This window comes from Pristis pectinata, chromosome 39 (assembly GCF_009764475.1).
Source record: "Pristis pectinata isolate sPriPec2 chromosome 39, sPriPec2.1.pri, whole genome shotgun sequence".
In the NCBI taxonomy this organism is placed as follows: Eukaryota; Metazoa; Chordata; class Chondrichthyes; order Rhinopristiformes; family Pristidae; genus Pristis; species Pristis pectinata.
The window spans coordinates 6,116,393-6,128,879 of record NC_067442.1 but is presented as its reverse complement, the minus strand read 5'-3'; the positions used below and the strand labels follow the sequence as shown (position 1 = coordinate 6,128,879).

At 46.7% G+C, this 12,487-nt stretch overlaps 1 pseudogene; it reads left to right on the top strand.

The window, feature by feature from the left end:
• LOC127587185 (deleted in malignant brain tumors 1 protein-like) overlaps window positions 1-12,487 on the top strand; it is a 143,103-nt pseudogene that overhangs the window by 32,995 nt on the left and 97,621 nt on the right.

The following is a 12,487-nucleotide window of genomic DNA, read 5'->3' as shown; positions in this document are numbered from 1 at the left end:
GTCGAAAACCTTCATCTGGATTGGAAGATAAGGGGAGATAGACAGGATAAAGAGCAGAGAGGAAGAGCTGGCAAGCGAGAGGTAGAACCACGAATATGGAGAAAGGAAAAGGATGGAGAGAGGGACAGGGACCCGGAGGTGATGGGTGGAGTCAACAAACGGCTGCAGATGATGGAATCTGATCGGAAAGGGAGGTGGAGCATGGAACCAAATAAGGGAGGTGTTGTGTGCAGAGGGAAAGAGTAGAGGAGGGGATGCAGTGGGAGGTGTGCGGGTTATGGGAAGATGGAGAGGTTGGAGGAACGGAAAGAAACATGGTGATGGTGGTCTGGGTGTGGGGTGGGTGCAGGAGGGACTGGGCAGACCGGGAGGTAAGAGCAAAGGGACGGAGGGGGGAGGGAGACGTACACTGCATCTCCTGTCACCTTCGCTCTTGTGAGGACGCCATTTCCTTCATTCTTTTTCTCCATCTCTGCCGCATTGGTTCTCCAGATGAGACCTTCCACTTCAGGACATCTGAGATGTCCCTTTTTTTTACAGGAAACGCGGTTTCCCCGCACTGTGGTTAATGGAGCCCTCCCCCGCAGTCTCTCCGCGGCTTCGACTCCGAACGTCTACAATTTCTTTCCTTCCAACAGGTGCTACTCGACCGGCTGAGTTTCTCCAGCAGATTGTTTGTTGCTCCAGATTCCAGCATCTGCAGCCTCCTGTGTCTGCAGAACAGGAAAAGACTTCCCTTGGCCCTTATCGTTCACCCCTACCGGCCAAAGCATCCGACATATCGTTGTTTGTCATTTCGCCAGCTACAGCGTGATCGCATCGTTAGCCACATCTTCCCTCTCCGTCACTTCTGGCTTTCCGCAGGGACCAGACTCTCCGTGACTTCCTGCTTAGCTCATATCTCCCCACGCATCATGTCCACATCGCCAGGCATTTTCTCCTGCAAACATAGGAGTTGTAACAGCTGTTCCAATCGTCCTCCCTCAACACCATACAGAGACCATCTAGGTGAGCCAGTGATTGACATTCATCTTCTCCAATCTCTTTTACCTGCATTTGGTGTTCTCCATGTTGCTTCCTCTACAAGCGCAGACCAGGTGACCGATTTGCTGAGCGCCTGGGCTCGGTCCACCAAGGTCATCACCGATTCCGGTGGTTAGTCGTTTTACTTCCCCTCTCCATTCACACAGAGACCTGTCTGTCCCCCGCCTCCTTCACTGCCATGGTGAGCCTAAGGGCTAAGTGGTGCAACAGTGCCTCATATCCCGCCTGGGGTGTCTACAACCCGATGGTCCGAATATTGAATTCTCCAATTTCAGTTTAACTGCTGCCCCTCTTTCTCTTTTATCATTTATCCTGATGCACAAAGTTCCTCCTACACGAACCTCACCCCTGCCCCCAGCACCCCGTTTCCTTCCCCCTACTCTATCCGCATATTACACGCACACTCTCCGGGTTCCCACCCCTTCCTGTTTCCATCTGCCTATCCCTTATTAGACTACACACCCCCCTTCCTTTCCTATCAGATGCCATAACCTAAAGCTCTTTGTCGCCTCTACCTATCACCTCCTAGTCTCTGTCGCTATTTCCACCCTACCCTCCTCACCTGGATCCACCTATCGCCTGCCAGCTCTTGCTCCACCCCTTTCCATCACCTCTTTATACCGGCTGTCTCCCCTGTCAGTCAGGATGAAGGGTCTCGACCCGAAACGTCGACTGTCCATTTCCGATCCTGGTTACGGTTCCCCAAAGGAAACAACTGCTCATTTTGCTTAGAAATGACCTTCATCATTTTCACTGTGTGAAATGAGCCTTGAAGAGGCGCAGATCCGGAGAGGTTCAGAGCCGCGGAGACTCTGCTTTCTGGAACTTGCACGGTCGCCGGAGCTCTGCTCCGAGTTGCGGGGGCTGGAACTGCACGATATGAGAGGGTGGGGTAAAGTATAATTCAAGTGGTGACAAATTCTTGACAGAAGGGCGCACACTGAATAGTCCAATCTCAGCCTGACGGAATCTGTAACAGATGAATGAAAAGTGAAAAGGCATCGTACTCGGTCGGCTCATTGGCTGCTTGGTCAGCATTTGACGATTTTGATTTCAAATCCAAATCCAAATACCTAAGTGCAAAGTTGGCAGTTGATAATGCAGTACAGGTGCGCTTGGATCTGTCCCCATTTGCTATGTTGGTGGTGAAGATCTTTGTGCAGTACTTGTTGGAAGGAAAAGCAGGGTTTTATCATTCAGCGATAACAGATACTATTTCTCCAACTGTGAACGTTGTGGGACGTTATTCATCTGTCAAAACACATCGGCTATTCAGGATATTTATTAAAGGCGTCGACTTCTTGACATAGAGAGTGCTGAGAAAGTGGATGATATCGTGTGAGGGAAATATTGCATTTTTATGTGACCTAGCAGGACTCGATCCACCTGTGTCTTATCACTGAGATAGAGACAGAGAGAAAGAGAGAGAGAGAGAGAGAGAGAGAGAGAGAGAGAGAGAGAGAGAGAGAGAGAGAGAGAGAGAGAGTGCCAGAGACAGAATGAGAGAGAGAGAGAGAGCGAGAGAGAGAAGAGAGAGAGAGAGAGAGAGAGAGAGAGAGAGAGAGAGAGAAGGTCTCCCAAATGATTAGCATAAGTTCAAGTGACTTCTTAAAGGTTAAACAGCTGATGAAAGGCCAACAAACCTAACTATTCCCCCTCACATGTACTACCTGATCTGCAGAATATGTGAAGCATTTTCTTCCTGGATTTTCCACTTGTTGATTTCGTTAGAATTGCCTTCCGGTCTGGTTCTTTTTCAATATTTTTATTAATGATTTTGAAATTAATACAGATTAATAAATATAACATCGATAATTATACATGTAATACAAAGAGATCGGGAGGACAATCATGACGTATATAGTCATGAAGAATAAAAAATATATTCTAGTCCCCACGTTTCTTGGTAAACGAATATATTACAAAAAAAAGATCAAAAGGAGAAAGAAAAAGATTTATTATATAAAAAACACAAATCAAAAGAAATTGTAAGTAATAAAACGAAACAAACTGAAAACAACTCAAAAGAAAAAAAACTGGACTGGTATTTCTCGATGAACAAAGAGCATTATGTCGTCAACTCCGTTCTTCTAAATTCAAAGATTATTGAAAAGGAATTTCCGGTACGGTTCTAAGCAGTTGATGTGACTTTCAAAGTTTTCACTCAATAAATAAGACGATTTAGCAGCCTGTTCAAAATAGCCGTTTGCACATCGGAATAAGGCAAGATATCTTTATTAGTCTCATGTACATCAAAACACACAGTGAAATGCATCTTTTGCGTAGTGTTCTGGGGGCAGCCCGCAAGTGTCGCCAAGCTTCCGGCGCAAACATAGCATGCCCACAACTTCCTAACCCGTACATCTATGGAATGTGGGAGGAAACCGGACCAGCCGGAGGAACCCCACGCAGACACGGGGAGAAGGTAGAAACTCCTTACAGACAGTGGCCGGAATTGAACCAGGGTCGCTAGCGCTGTTATGGCGTTACGCTATCCGCTAGACTACCGTGCCTGCCCTGATAGGGATTAAGGCAAAGCTTGACTTACATCTTCAATCTAAAAAGAGCGATTGAAAATATTCGCAGGTAGACAGTTGGTCCAAGCCCGTAAGAGGTTTAAGCTGCGCACCCGGTCTGTGAGCGGGGTGTGGGCGGGATCCAAGCGCTTAAAAGCAGAGGAAAGTTCGGGAGATTTCATATCGGGGAAATTCCGTCACTGTTGTCCGTCTCAATGGACCCATTTGGCCTGCGAATATAATCTTGGCCCTCAGAACCAGAGTATTTATCTGCACTCGATCCGGATGCACATGGCCTAAGGTTCTGACCAGAGTACCTACGAGGCGGCTGGCGGGGTTGATTGAGGCCTCAGACAGTGGTCCCTGCAGCCCTGACCCTGAGAGCTCAGGCAAACGTTCGTCTCTTCTCAAAACCTTTGCGTATGTTAACAGCGGATAAACCACGCTGACAGTCGGGTAGTGAACTGAACAATAAGTCGGGGGGGGGGCGGGGTGGGTGTCGGTAGGTCTTTAAACTCAAGAAATCCGCAGGAAAAATCCAATAATGCTTTAAAAAGCAAAAGCAGTTGAATTTCCATCATGAATTCATTGGCGCAGATTTTCAAGGCCACCAACTGCATATCCAAATATATTTCATACTTAAAATGGACAGGGAGGAAAAGGAATGATCAGGGGCGTGGCTGGAAGAGTATTAAAAAGAAGAACAATGCGGTTGCAGCCAACCCTGACATCTGGTCCCGGTTGTGTGGAGATTGTTGGTTCTCCCTGTGACTTCATGCAGAGTGCAATGTGCTAAATGTAATCCCGCTATTCGAAAAAGATCGGATCAGGTAAAATAGGAAAAAAAACATACCTGTTAGCCCGACATCAGTAGGAGAGAAAATACTCAAGAATGCTGTTGTTTTTTCGCTCTGGAGCAAGTCTTGCTGAAATTTTAGGGAGCATTTATCGAAAAGAAAGTTATCTGAAGAAGGCTATCAAGATTACAAGAGGGGAATGGTGGTCCTGATCAGTTGGGTAAGTGGGCCGAGGATTGGCAAATGGCTTTCAGTTCAGATCAGTGCGAGGTGTTGCATTTTGGGAAGTCAAACTGGTCTTATACGATGAATGGTCGGGCCCTGGGGAGAGCTGTGGAACAGAGGGATCCAGGTGTACAAATACATAGTTCCCTCTAAAGCGGCGTCACAGGTAAACAGGGTGGCGAAAAAGGCATTTGGCAGGCTGCCCTTCATCAGTCAGGGCATTGAGTGTACGAGTTGGGCCGTAATTTGGGGCGAGTCGTGACGCAGTTGTACAAGATGTTGGTTAGGCCGCACTTGGATTATTGTGTACAGTTTTGATCATCCTGTTATAGGAACGACGTTATTAAACTGGAAAGAATCGAAAGAAGTTTTACGTGATGCTGTCAGGACCCGAGGGTCTGAGTTATAGGGAAAGGTTGGGCAGGCTGGGACTTCATTCCTTGGAGCACAGGAGACTGACGGGTGATCTTACAGAGTCGTGCAAAATCATAGGGTCCATAAATAGAGTGAACACACGGTGTCGTTTTCTTCAGGGAAGAGGATTTGAAATCTGGACGGCATCGGTGAGAGGTGAAAGATTTAAAAGGGTCCTGAAAGGCAACTTCATCACGTAGACCGTGGGATGTATATGGATGAGCTATCAGTGAAAGTGGTTGAGGCAGGTACGATAACAACATTGAAAAGACATTTGGATAAGTACATGTATAAGAGGAGTTTAGAGGGATTTGGGCCAAACGTGGGAGAACGGAACACGTGCCCATTTGGCTTGGTGGGCATCATGATCGACAGGGACGAGATGGGTCGGAGGTCCTGTTTCAGTGCTGTTTTATTCAATGACTCCATCTACCGTATTGTTTGAAGTTTTATTCTCTTTATCTAAGAGAGAATATACTTGATGTCGAGGATATCCACGAAGATTTACCAGATTAAATTCTTAGACGGCAGGACTGCTGCATGCGGTACGATTAGGTCGCCTTGGAGAGTCGGAGAAAGAGAAGGAGTCTCTTCGACCAGCGCAAAATTCTGACAAGGCCATGAGGACTGGAGGCCAGGAGAATGTTTTACACGTCTTGGTGATGACGCTCGTAGAGTGTTGTACGTGTTTGTTTGTATGTGTGTGTGAGTGTGAATATGTGTGGGGGAGTGGTATCAGTCGAATCAATATCACACTAGTCACTGTCTGCATTTGGGGCTCATATAAGAAGAAATAAGGTAAAATCTCCTTATTAGTCACATGTAGGTCGAAACACACAGTGAAAGGAATCTTTTGCGTAGAGTGTTCTGGGGGCAGCCCTCGTGTTGCCACGCATCCGCGCCAACATAGCATGCACACAACATCCTAACTCGTACAATTTTGGAATACGGATGGAAACCGGAACACCCGGAGGAAAGATATTCAGTCACGGGAAGAATGTATAAACTCTTTACAGACAGCCGGCGGAATTGAACCCGGGTCGCTGGCGCTGCAATAGCGTTACACTAACCGCTGCACTACCGTGCCTGATCAAGGTCTGGAATTCTGTCATACAGAAGGTGCTGGCGGCAAGGTCACGGAATATATTGAAGAATGAGGAAGACAGATATTTGGACACAGAGGATACCCAAGGGTACAGAGAGAGAATGGGAATGTCACACTGAGTTAAACGATTTGCCTCGATCATATGCAGAGATGGAGCAGACTCCCAGGTTCGAATAGCCTTCTCTTGTTCGATTTATATGTTTCTACCTTTCTTATTTACTATGCTTCATTGAGATTGGTAAATTAAAATTCACCAGACTATTTTAAGAACAACAATGTTGTTTCAGTTAAAACCGAAAGATGACTGTAAACGCACGTTGACACAGTGTGGAAAACAGCGAAACAACAAGATGGAACACGTTAAAATAACTTTCAGTTTCCCTCCTAACCTTCATGTCTGGAATCCACATCAACGTAAATCAGGTCAGCAATCATCTACAGGTCCTGTCTAGCGTCAGACCAGAAGGTTTGTTTCAAGGTTTCACACAGGCTGAGAAGGACCAAACCAGGGCTTCGACGTTGTACTCCAACAGGGGGCACTGTGATAGATGTGCCAGCATCAGTCAGTCAACGAGCTCTGGATTAAGAGTTGGTGAACATTAATCCAGGACATTCTCAGATGGTATGAGCTGAACGCTGGAGTTTCCATTGGAGAGGGTGCCCACATCCAGACTGGACAAGAGTATGTAGGCGTGACCCAACTTTCCTGCTCTACTATCATCACAGCAACAACATTATGATCTTGCAAGCACTGCGGTGAGCAAAAGATATGAATTTTAGCTCCAAACACGACTGCATTTAAATGGTAAAATTTCAAGGTTATAGAATCACAGAGAATCACAGAGACATACAGCACGGAAACAAGCCCTTCGGCCCATCTTCTCCATGCCGACCAAGATGTCCCATCCAAGCTAGTCCCAGTACCAGCATTTGGCCCATAACCTTTTAAACCTTTCCAATCCACGTACCTGTCCAACTGTCTTTTAAAAGATGTCATTGCACCTGTCTCAACCACATCCTCCGGCAGCTCGTTGCAGATGGATACCACATTATATGAATGGCTAATGGAGGAGTGTATGAAGGTTTGGCGTCAGATTCCTTTCTCTTCCTGACGACTGCCTCAGAAACGCCAAATGCCGCTGCTCGAACTCTTGTCCTCCTGAATTCCAGGGTGTGACGGGAATGGCTTGTTGATGGCTCGCCAAGTGGAGTCCCGCAGATCACCAGCTCTGACAAGAAACTGGTTGGCGTCGAAAACCAGACAATATTCCGATCAATCTTCAGACTACGCTCTGCCCTGGCGTGCTGGGCTCAGTCGTTCTTAGTGCAGGGATGGCCAGAAACGACCGGTGAACACGGGAGAAGTTGTATCGAAAGGAGAATGAGATGGCAAGAACTGAAGTCCCGGGCTAGTAGTCGAATCTCCCCACGAAGATCCTATCACATTGCGGAGAATTTACTACAGTCTCAATATGTAGCAACCCAGTGTCGTCGAGAGAATGGATGTTGTAAGTTCTGCTGACGAGGTCCGAGGTCAACTAGGAGGCCAGGTTTTCAATGGACAGTTCAGATTTACTTGAGACAGATCTGATTCCGTAATGGTGGAATCATAACCAGCCACCTCTACTGTTGTTTAATAATTCCCTTTGCTCCTTCTCCAGGCTCATCGAAGAAGGGAGGTGAGATGGAGCAGCCGCAAGTGGTCTTTGCAAATGGGTCTTGTTTCGCTGCCTTGTTCCAACTGTCATTCCGAAAGAGTTACATCAGTTAAATGGACATTTCACCCGGTCACAGAAACTAAGAGAAAGATAACGTGTACAATGACTGAAACCAACACTTAATATCTATTGGCTTCAGAAATTGTACACGTTATCTTTCTCTTAAAATTGAATCATCGCAACGGTTCGAGGAAGAAGAATTACTCTGTTAGGATCAAGGAGACACGTGAAGACGATGGGGATTACCATCGCACTGCGGTTGGTAACAACACCTCGACAAAGCAAATCGAATTTATAACTATCAAGGCTGAATGATTAACTGTGTTATACAGGATTTCGAGAGCTTTATTAAAAGGTCGACGACGAAGAATTCTCCCGCATTTTGTTTCCAGCTAAATGGGTCTTTAAATACCTTAACTAATGGAATGTTCACTTCTTCTGTGTTGCCGCCTAAGAAGTTGCGTTTCCGTGCATTAGTTAATGTCAACATCCAGTCGACCGGTCTTTATGGACAATATGAGACACTCCGCTGTAAATAAATCTCGAGTTTAACCAAAGAAAGAGTAGGGCCCTTGGCGACCAAAGAGTCAATCTGTGCCAGAAGCAACAGGACGGACGTGAGGTCTCAAAAGGATACGTCTCCCTAAGAAAAGGACGTTATAGTTGGAGGTGGACGAGGTGAGATTTTAGAAAGGTTGCCATTAAAAAGGAGGACGCCTTAGATTTATTAGGCTTAAAGATAGAACACCCCCCAAGGCCTGTGAGATGTATCCCACACTGCTCTGTGGGAAATTACTGCCCTCTCTGGCCACTGGATAACATGTTAATCCCATCTGACAGATGAGATACATACCCCTCACCGCCTACCCAACCTAAGTAACTGTCTAAGTGCTTTTGAAACTTCGTAATTGCAACAGACTCCACCATCTCTTCTGGTAGTTCGTTCAAGACCATCAGTACCCTCTGTGTGAAAAACATCCACACATCTCAATTAAATTTATCCCGTCTCAACTTAAACCCCGTCCTCTTCAGCTAGACTCCTCTGCACTGTGCAAAATACCCTATCAATCGTATCAATGCACTTTAAACCTCTGTAAGGTCACCTCTAAACTCCTCCGTTCCAGTGGAGCAAACTTAGAATGTCCAATCTCTCTTTATAACTAAAGCCCTCCATTCTATCCAACATCCTGGTGTATCTTTCTATCTTTACTATATACTTCTTGCGGTGTGGCGACCAGAATTGTACACAATACTCCAAGTGCATTCCAATCAATGTTTTGTACATCTGGGACGCGACTTCCCAATTCTTATTCTCAATGCCTCGGCCTATGAAGGCATGCATTCCAAATACCTTCCCCCAATTGCTACCCCTTGTTTTGTGCAATTTCCAGATTTGCTGATACCCAGACGCTGTCTGAACTTCGCGGTGCTTGAGCTGCGCCAATGGCTTTGCTAAAGTACAATTATTAATCTAATGATAAGTCAGTTGCAAAACCTCGCATGTTTTGCTGATATCCTGAGCACTGAATTCAATTTCTTGCCCTTTAGGTATGGGATAATCAGTTAGTTTATGCAACGATTGATCTCTCTGCGTCGGGGAAAGGAACAAAATATCAGCAAAAGAGGTTAGTCTCGCCGAAGCTGCAAGAAATTAGTTTGGCATGGATTAAATACCGCTATCGCCTGTACGCTTTCGAGTTGACCAAATCTCAGGATTACCTCCGGTTAAAGGTTACACTGCTTTCCTGTAACGTTGACAGAGCCGGTGCCTAATGGACGCTGAGTATTGCAAAGAGGAAACCCTCTTCAGGAAGACCACTTCACACTTGCAGGGTGAAACCTCTCTCTGCCCTGCTCATACGAGTTAATATTGTTGCGCAAATAACAGTAGAGTTCCGATATCGTTTGGAATGAAATTCTGAAACATTGGGGACATTAGATACATGAGAGACATTTAAGAGACTCCTAAATGTCTCTCCACCACCTTAGTGTCTATCTCATTCTTTGTAGACATATTAATTAGATCAGACGTCACCACCTCCTCTGGCAGCTTGTTCCAGGCCATCACTACCCTCCGTGTGAAAAATATCCTTACATCTCCTCTGAATTTATCCTTGCTCAACTGAAACCCGTGCCTCCAGAGCTGCCCTGTGCAAAAGACTCTATCAATCCTATCAGTGCACTTCACGATTTTATAAACCTCTGCAAGGTCACCCCCTCAGCTCCTTAAGTTCCAGCGAGAACAAACCTAGCCTGTCCAATCTCTCCTTGTAACTACAGCCCTGCATTCCAGACAACATCCTGGTGAATCTTTCTATCGCTACTATGCCCTTCCTGTGATGTGGCGACCAGAATAGTAAACAATACGCCAAGTGCCGTCTAATCAATGCTTTGTACGAATGACAGAGAAATGGAGGGCTATGTGGGAGGGAAGAATTAGACGGATCTCAGAGCAGGATAATATGTCGGCACAACATCGTGTGCCGAAGGGCCTGTACTGTACTGCAATGTTCTATCTTCCATGAAACGTTACATCAAGTTCCTTAAAAGGTCCGTCGACAACTCTCCAATGACATCCAAACTTATGCAATAAAGTTTGGCTTTGCAGCTGCATCCGCATGCCAGGAATGAATCATCAAACTTTGGTCTGGTGTGTGTGATCCCCACAATTGTAACTTTTCTTCTCTGGCTGATTCGTCCAGGCTTCAGAGTCACACTTCCCGTGACACGCACAGAACATGACCACGCTCAGTATTATCAGCCACTCATCATTAACTCCTCAGTCTGCCTCCGTCCCCACCATCTCTCATTCGCGATTTTTTTTCTGCGTCTCTACCGCTGTACCTGTATTATTTTTCAATCTCTCCTTTTTCACACAATAGCTCTCAGTTCTGTGTCTCCCATTGATGCCTAATTTTCTCACGTAGTCCACATGCACGTACAACCACGCGTACGAAAATACAAACGTGCCAATGAAAAGCACTTAAGACAAGATATCTTTATTCGTCTCATGTACAGCGAGACACACAGTTAAATGCATCTTTTGCGTCGAGTGTTCTGGGGGCAGCCCACAAGTGTCGCCACGCTTCCGGGGCAAAAGTCGCATGCCCGCAACTTCCTAACCCGTACGTCTTTGGAATGTGGGAGGAAACCGGAGCACCCGGAGGAAACACACGCAGACACGGGGAGAACGTACAAACTCTTTACAGACAGCGGCCGGAATTGATACTGGGTCTCTGGTGCAGTAATAGCGTTACGCTAACCGCTGAACTAAGCTGCTCCAGAATTTCGAAAGATCAACGTTGATCTGACTTTTTCTCCCGCATTCCCGTTAACCACAGTAACAATTCACCCTCCTACTGATCAGGTATCTGTCCCGCACGCCCTTGCATATTTTCAAAGATCCCCCTTCTCCCAATGACGCCCGAGAGAAGATATTTTGCCTGATCACTGCCTGTGCACAGACACAGCAGTTATTGCTGCTGCAGCAAAGTTTCAGAAATCTGGGTTTTGAGGCTGATCTCAAGTGCTGCCTGCGTCGAATTTCTACATACTCCCTGTGACTTGCCCGAGTTTCTGCCGAGAGTTCCCGTTTTCTTCCACGTCGCGGTGGTACCTCCATTGGCCTCTGATGTGTGTAGCGGAGAAATCAGAGATGTGGTCTGAATGGGCATATGAGAGAGAATTGGACACAGGCTACGAAGAGAGGGATAGGAATGCTATGGGGGCAGCATAGACTCGGTGGGCCGAATAATCTCCATCTGTTAAATATGAAACATGAAACGCATTAAATAGGTGACTCCCTATTTTTATCGTAGTCATTAGTTTAGTTTTATATTCTCCCACAGAAGGAAACCTTCTCCTCACCCACTCTGTGGAGAATCCCCTGGGCCTTTCATACTTCGATCAAGTCAACGATCAATCTTTTAAAACTTCAGCATACAAGAGTAGTCAATCCAACCTTCCCGAAAAAGACAGCATACCCATTCCAGGTATTGTAGTGTTATACCGACACTTCTCCCAAATCGACCATGCGGACCAAGTCCCTTGAACTGCATCCAAACCATAGACAGCGTTAGAGTAGCCGCTTTCGCGAGGGGCGTGGTGGGTGAGTGTGGGTCTGCATAGAGTGGGTTATGAATGGGGGCGTGGAGAGGGTGGGTTGCGCAGCCACTGGCCGGTGTGGGCTGCGTTGTGAATGGGGGTGAGTCAGTGGAGTGGGTGGGACGGTTGTGCGGGGCAACGGAGGAGGAGGTTGGACGGAATACGGATGGGACCATATCCGGTGGAGCGGGGAATCCAAGGATGGGAGGGGTGATTATCTTGGCACTTGCTGTAATTTCCCTTTACTATCCTCAGCATTACTTTAACACGGTGTGGGAGAGTGAGAGGCATAGAAGGAGGAGGGAGGGAGGGAGAGGGAAAAGAAAAGAATAGGGCGAAAGAGAGGTGTGTAGAGATAGGTAAGAGGGAGGGAGGGCGTCATGGAAGAGATGGAGGGAGGGTTCGGGAGATAGGGAGAGGTACAGGGGGAGTTGGAGAGACGGGGGAACGCACAAACTGCTGGAGGAACTCAGCAGGTCAGGCAGCATCTACGGAGGGAAGTGGACTGTCGACGTTTCGGGTCGAGACCGTTCATCTGGACTGAAAGGGAGAGGGAAGTTATCC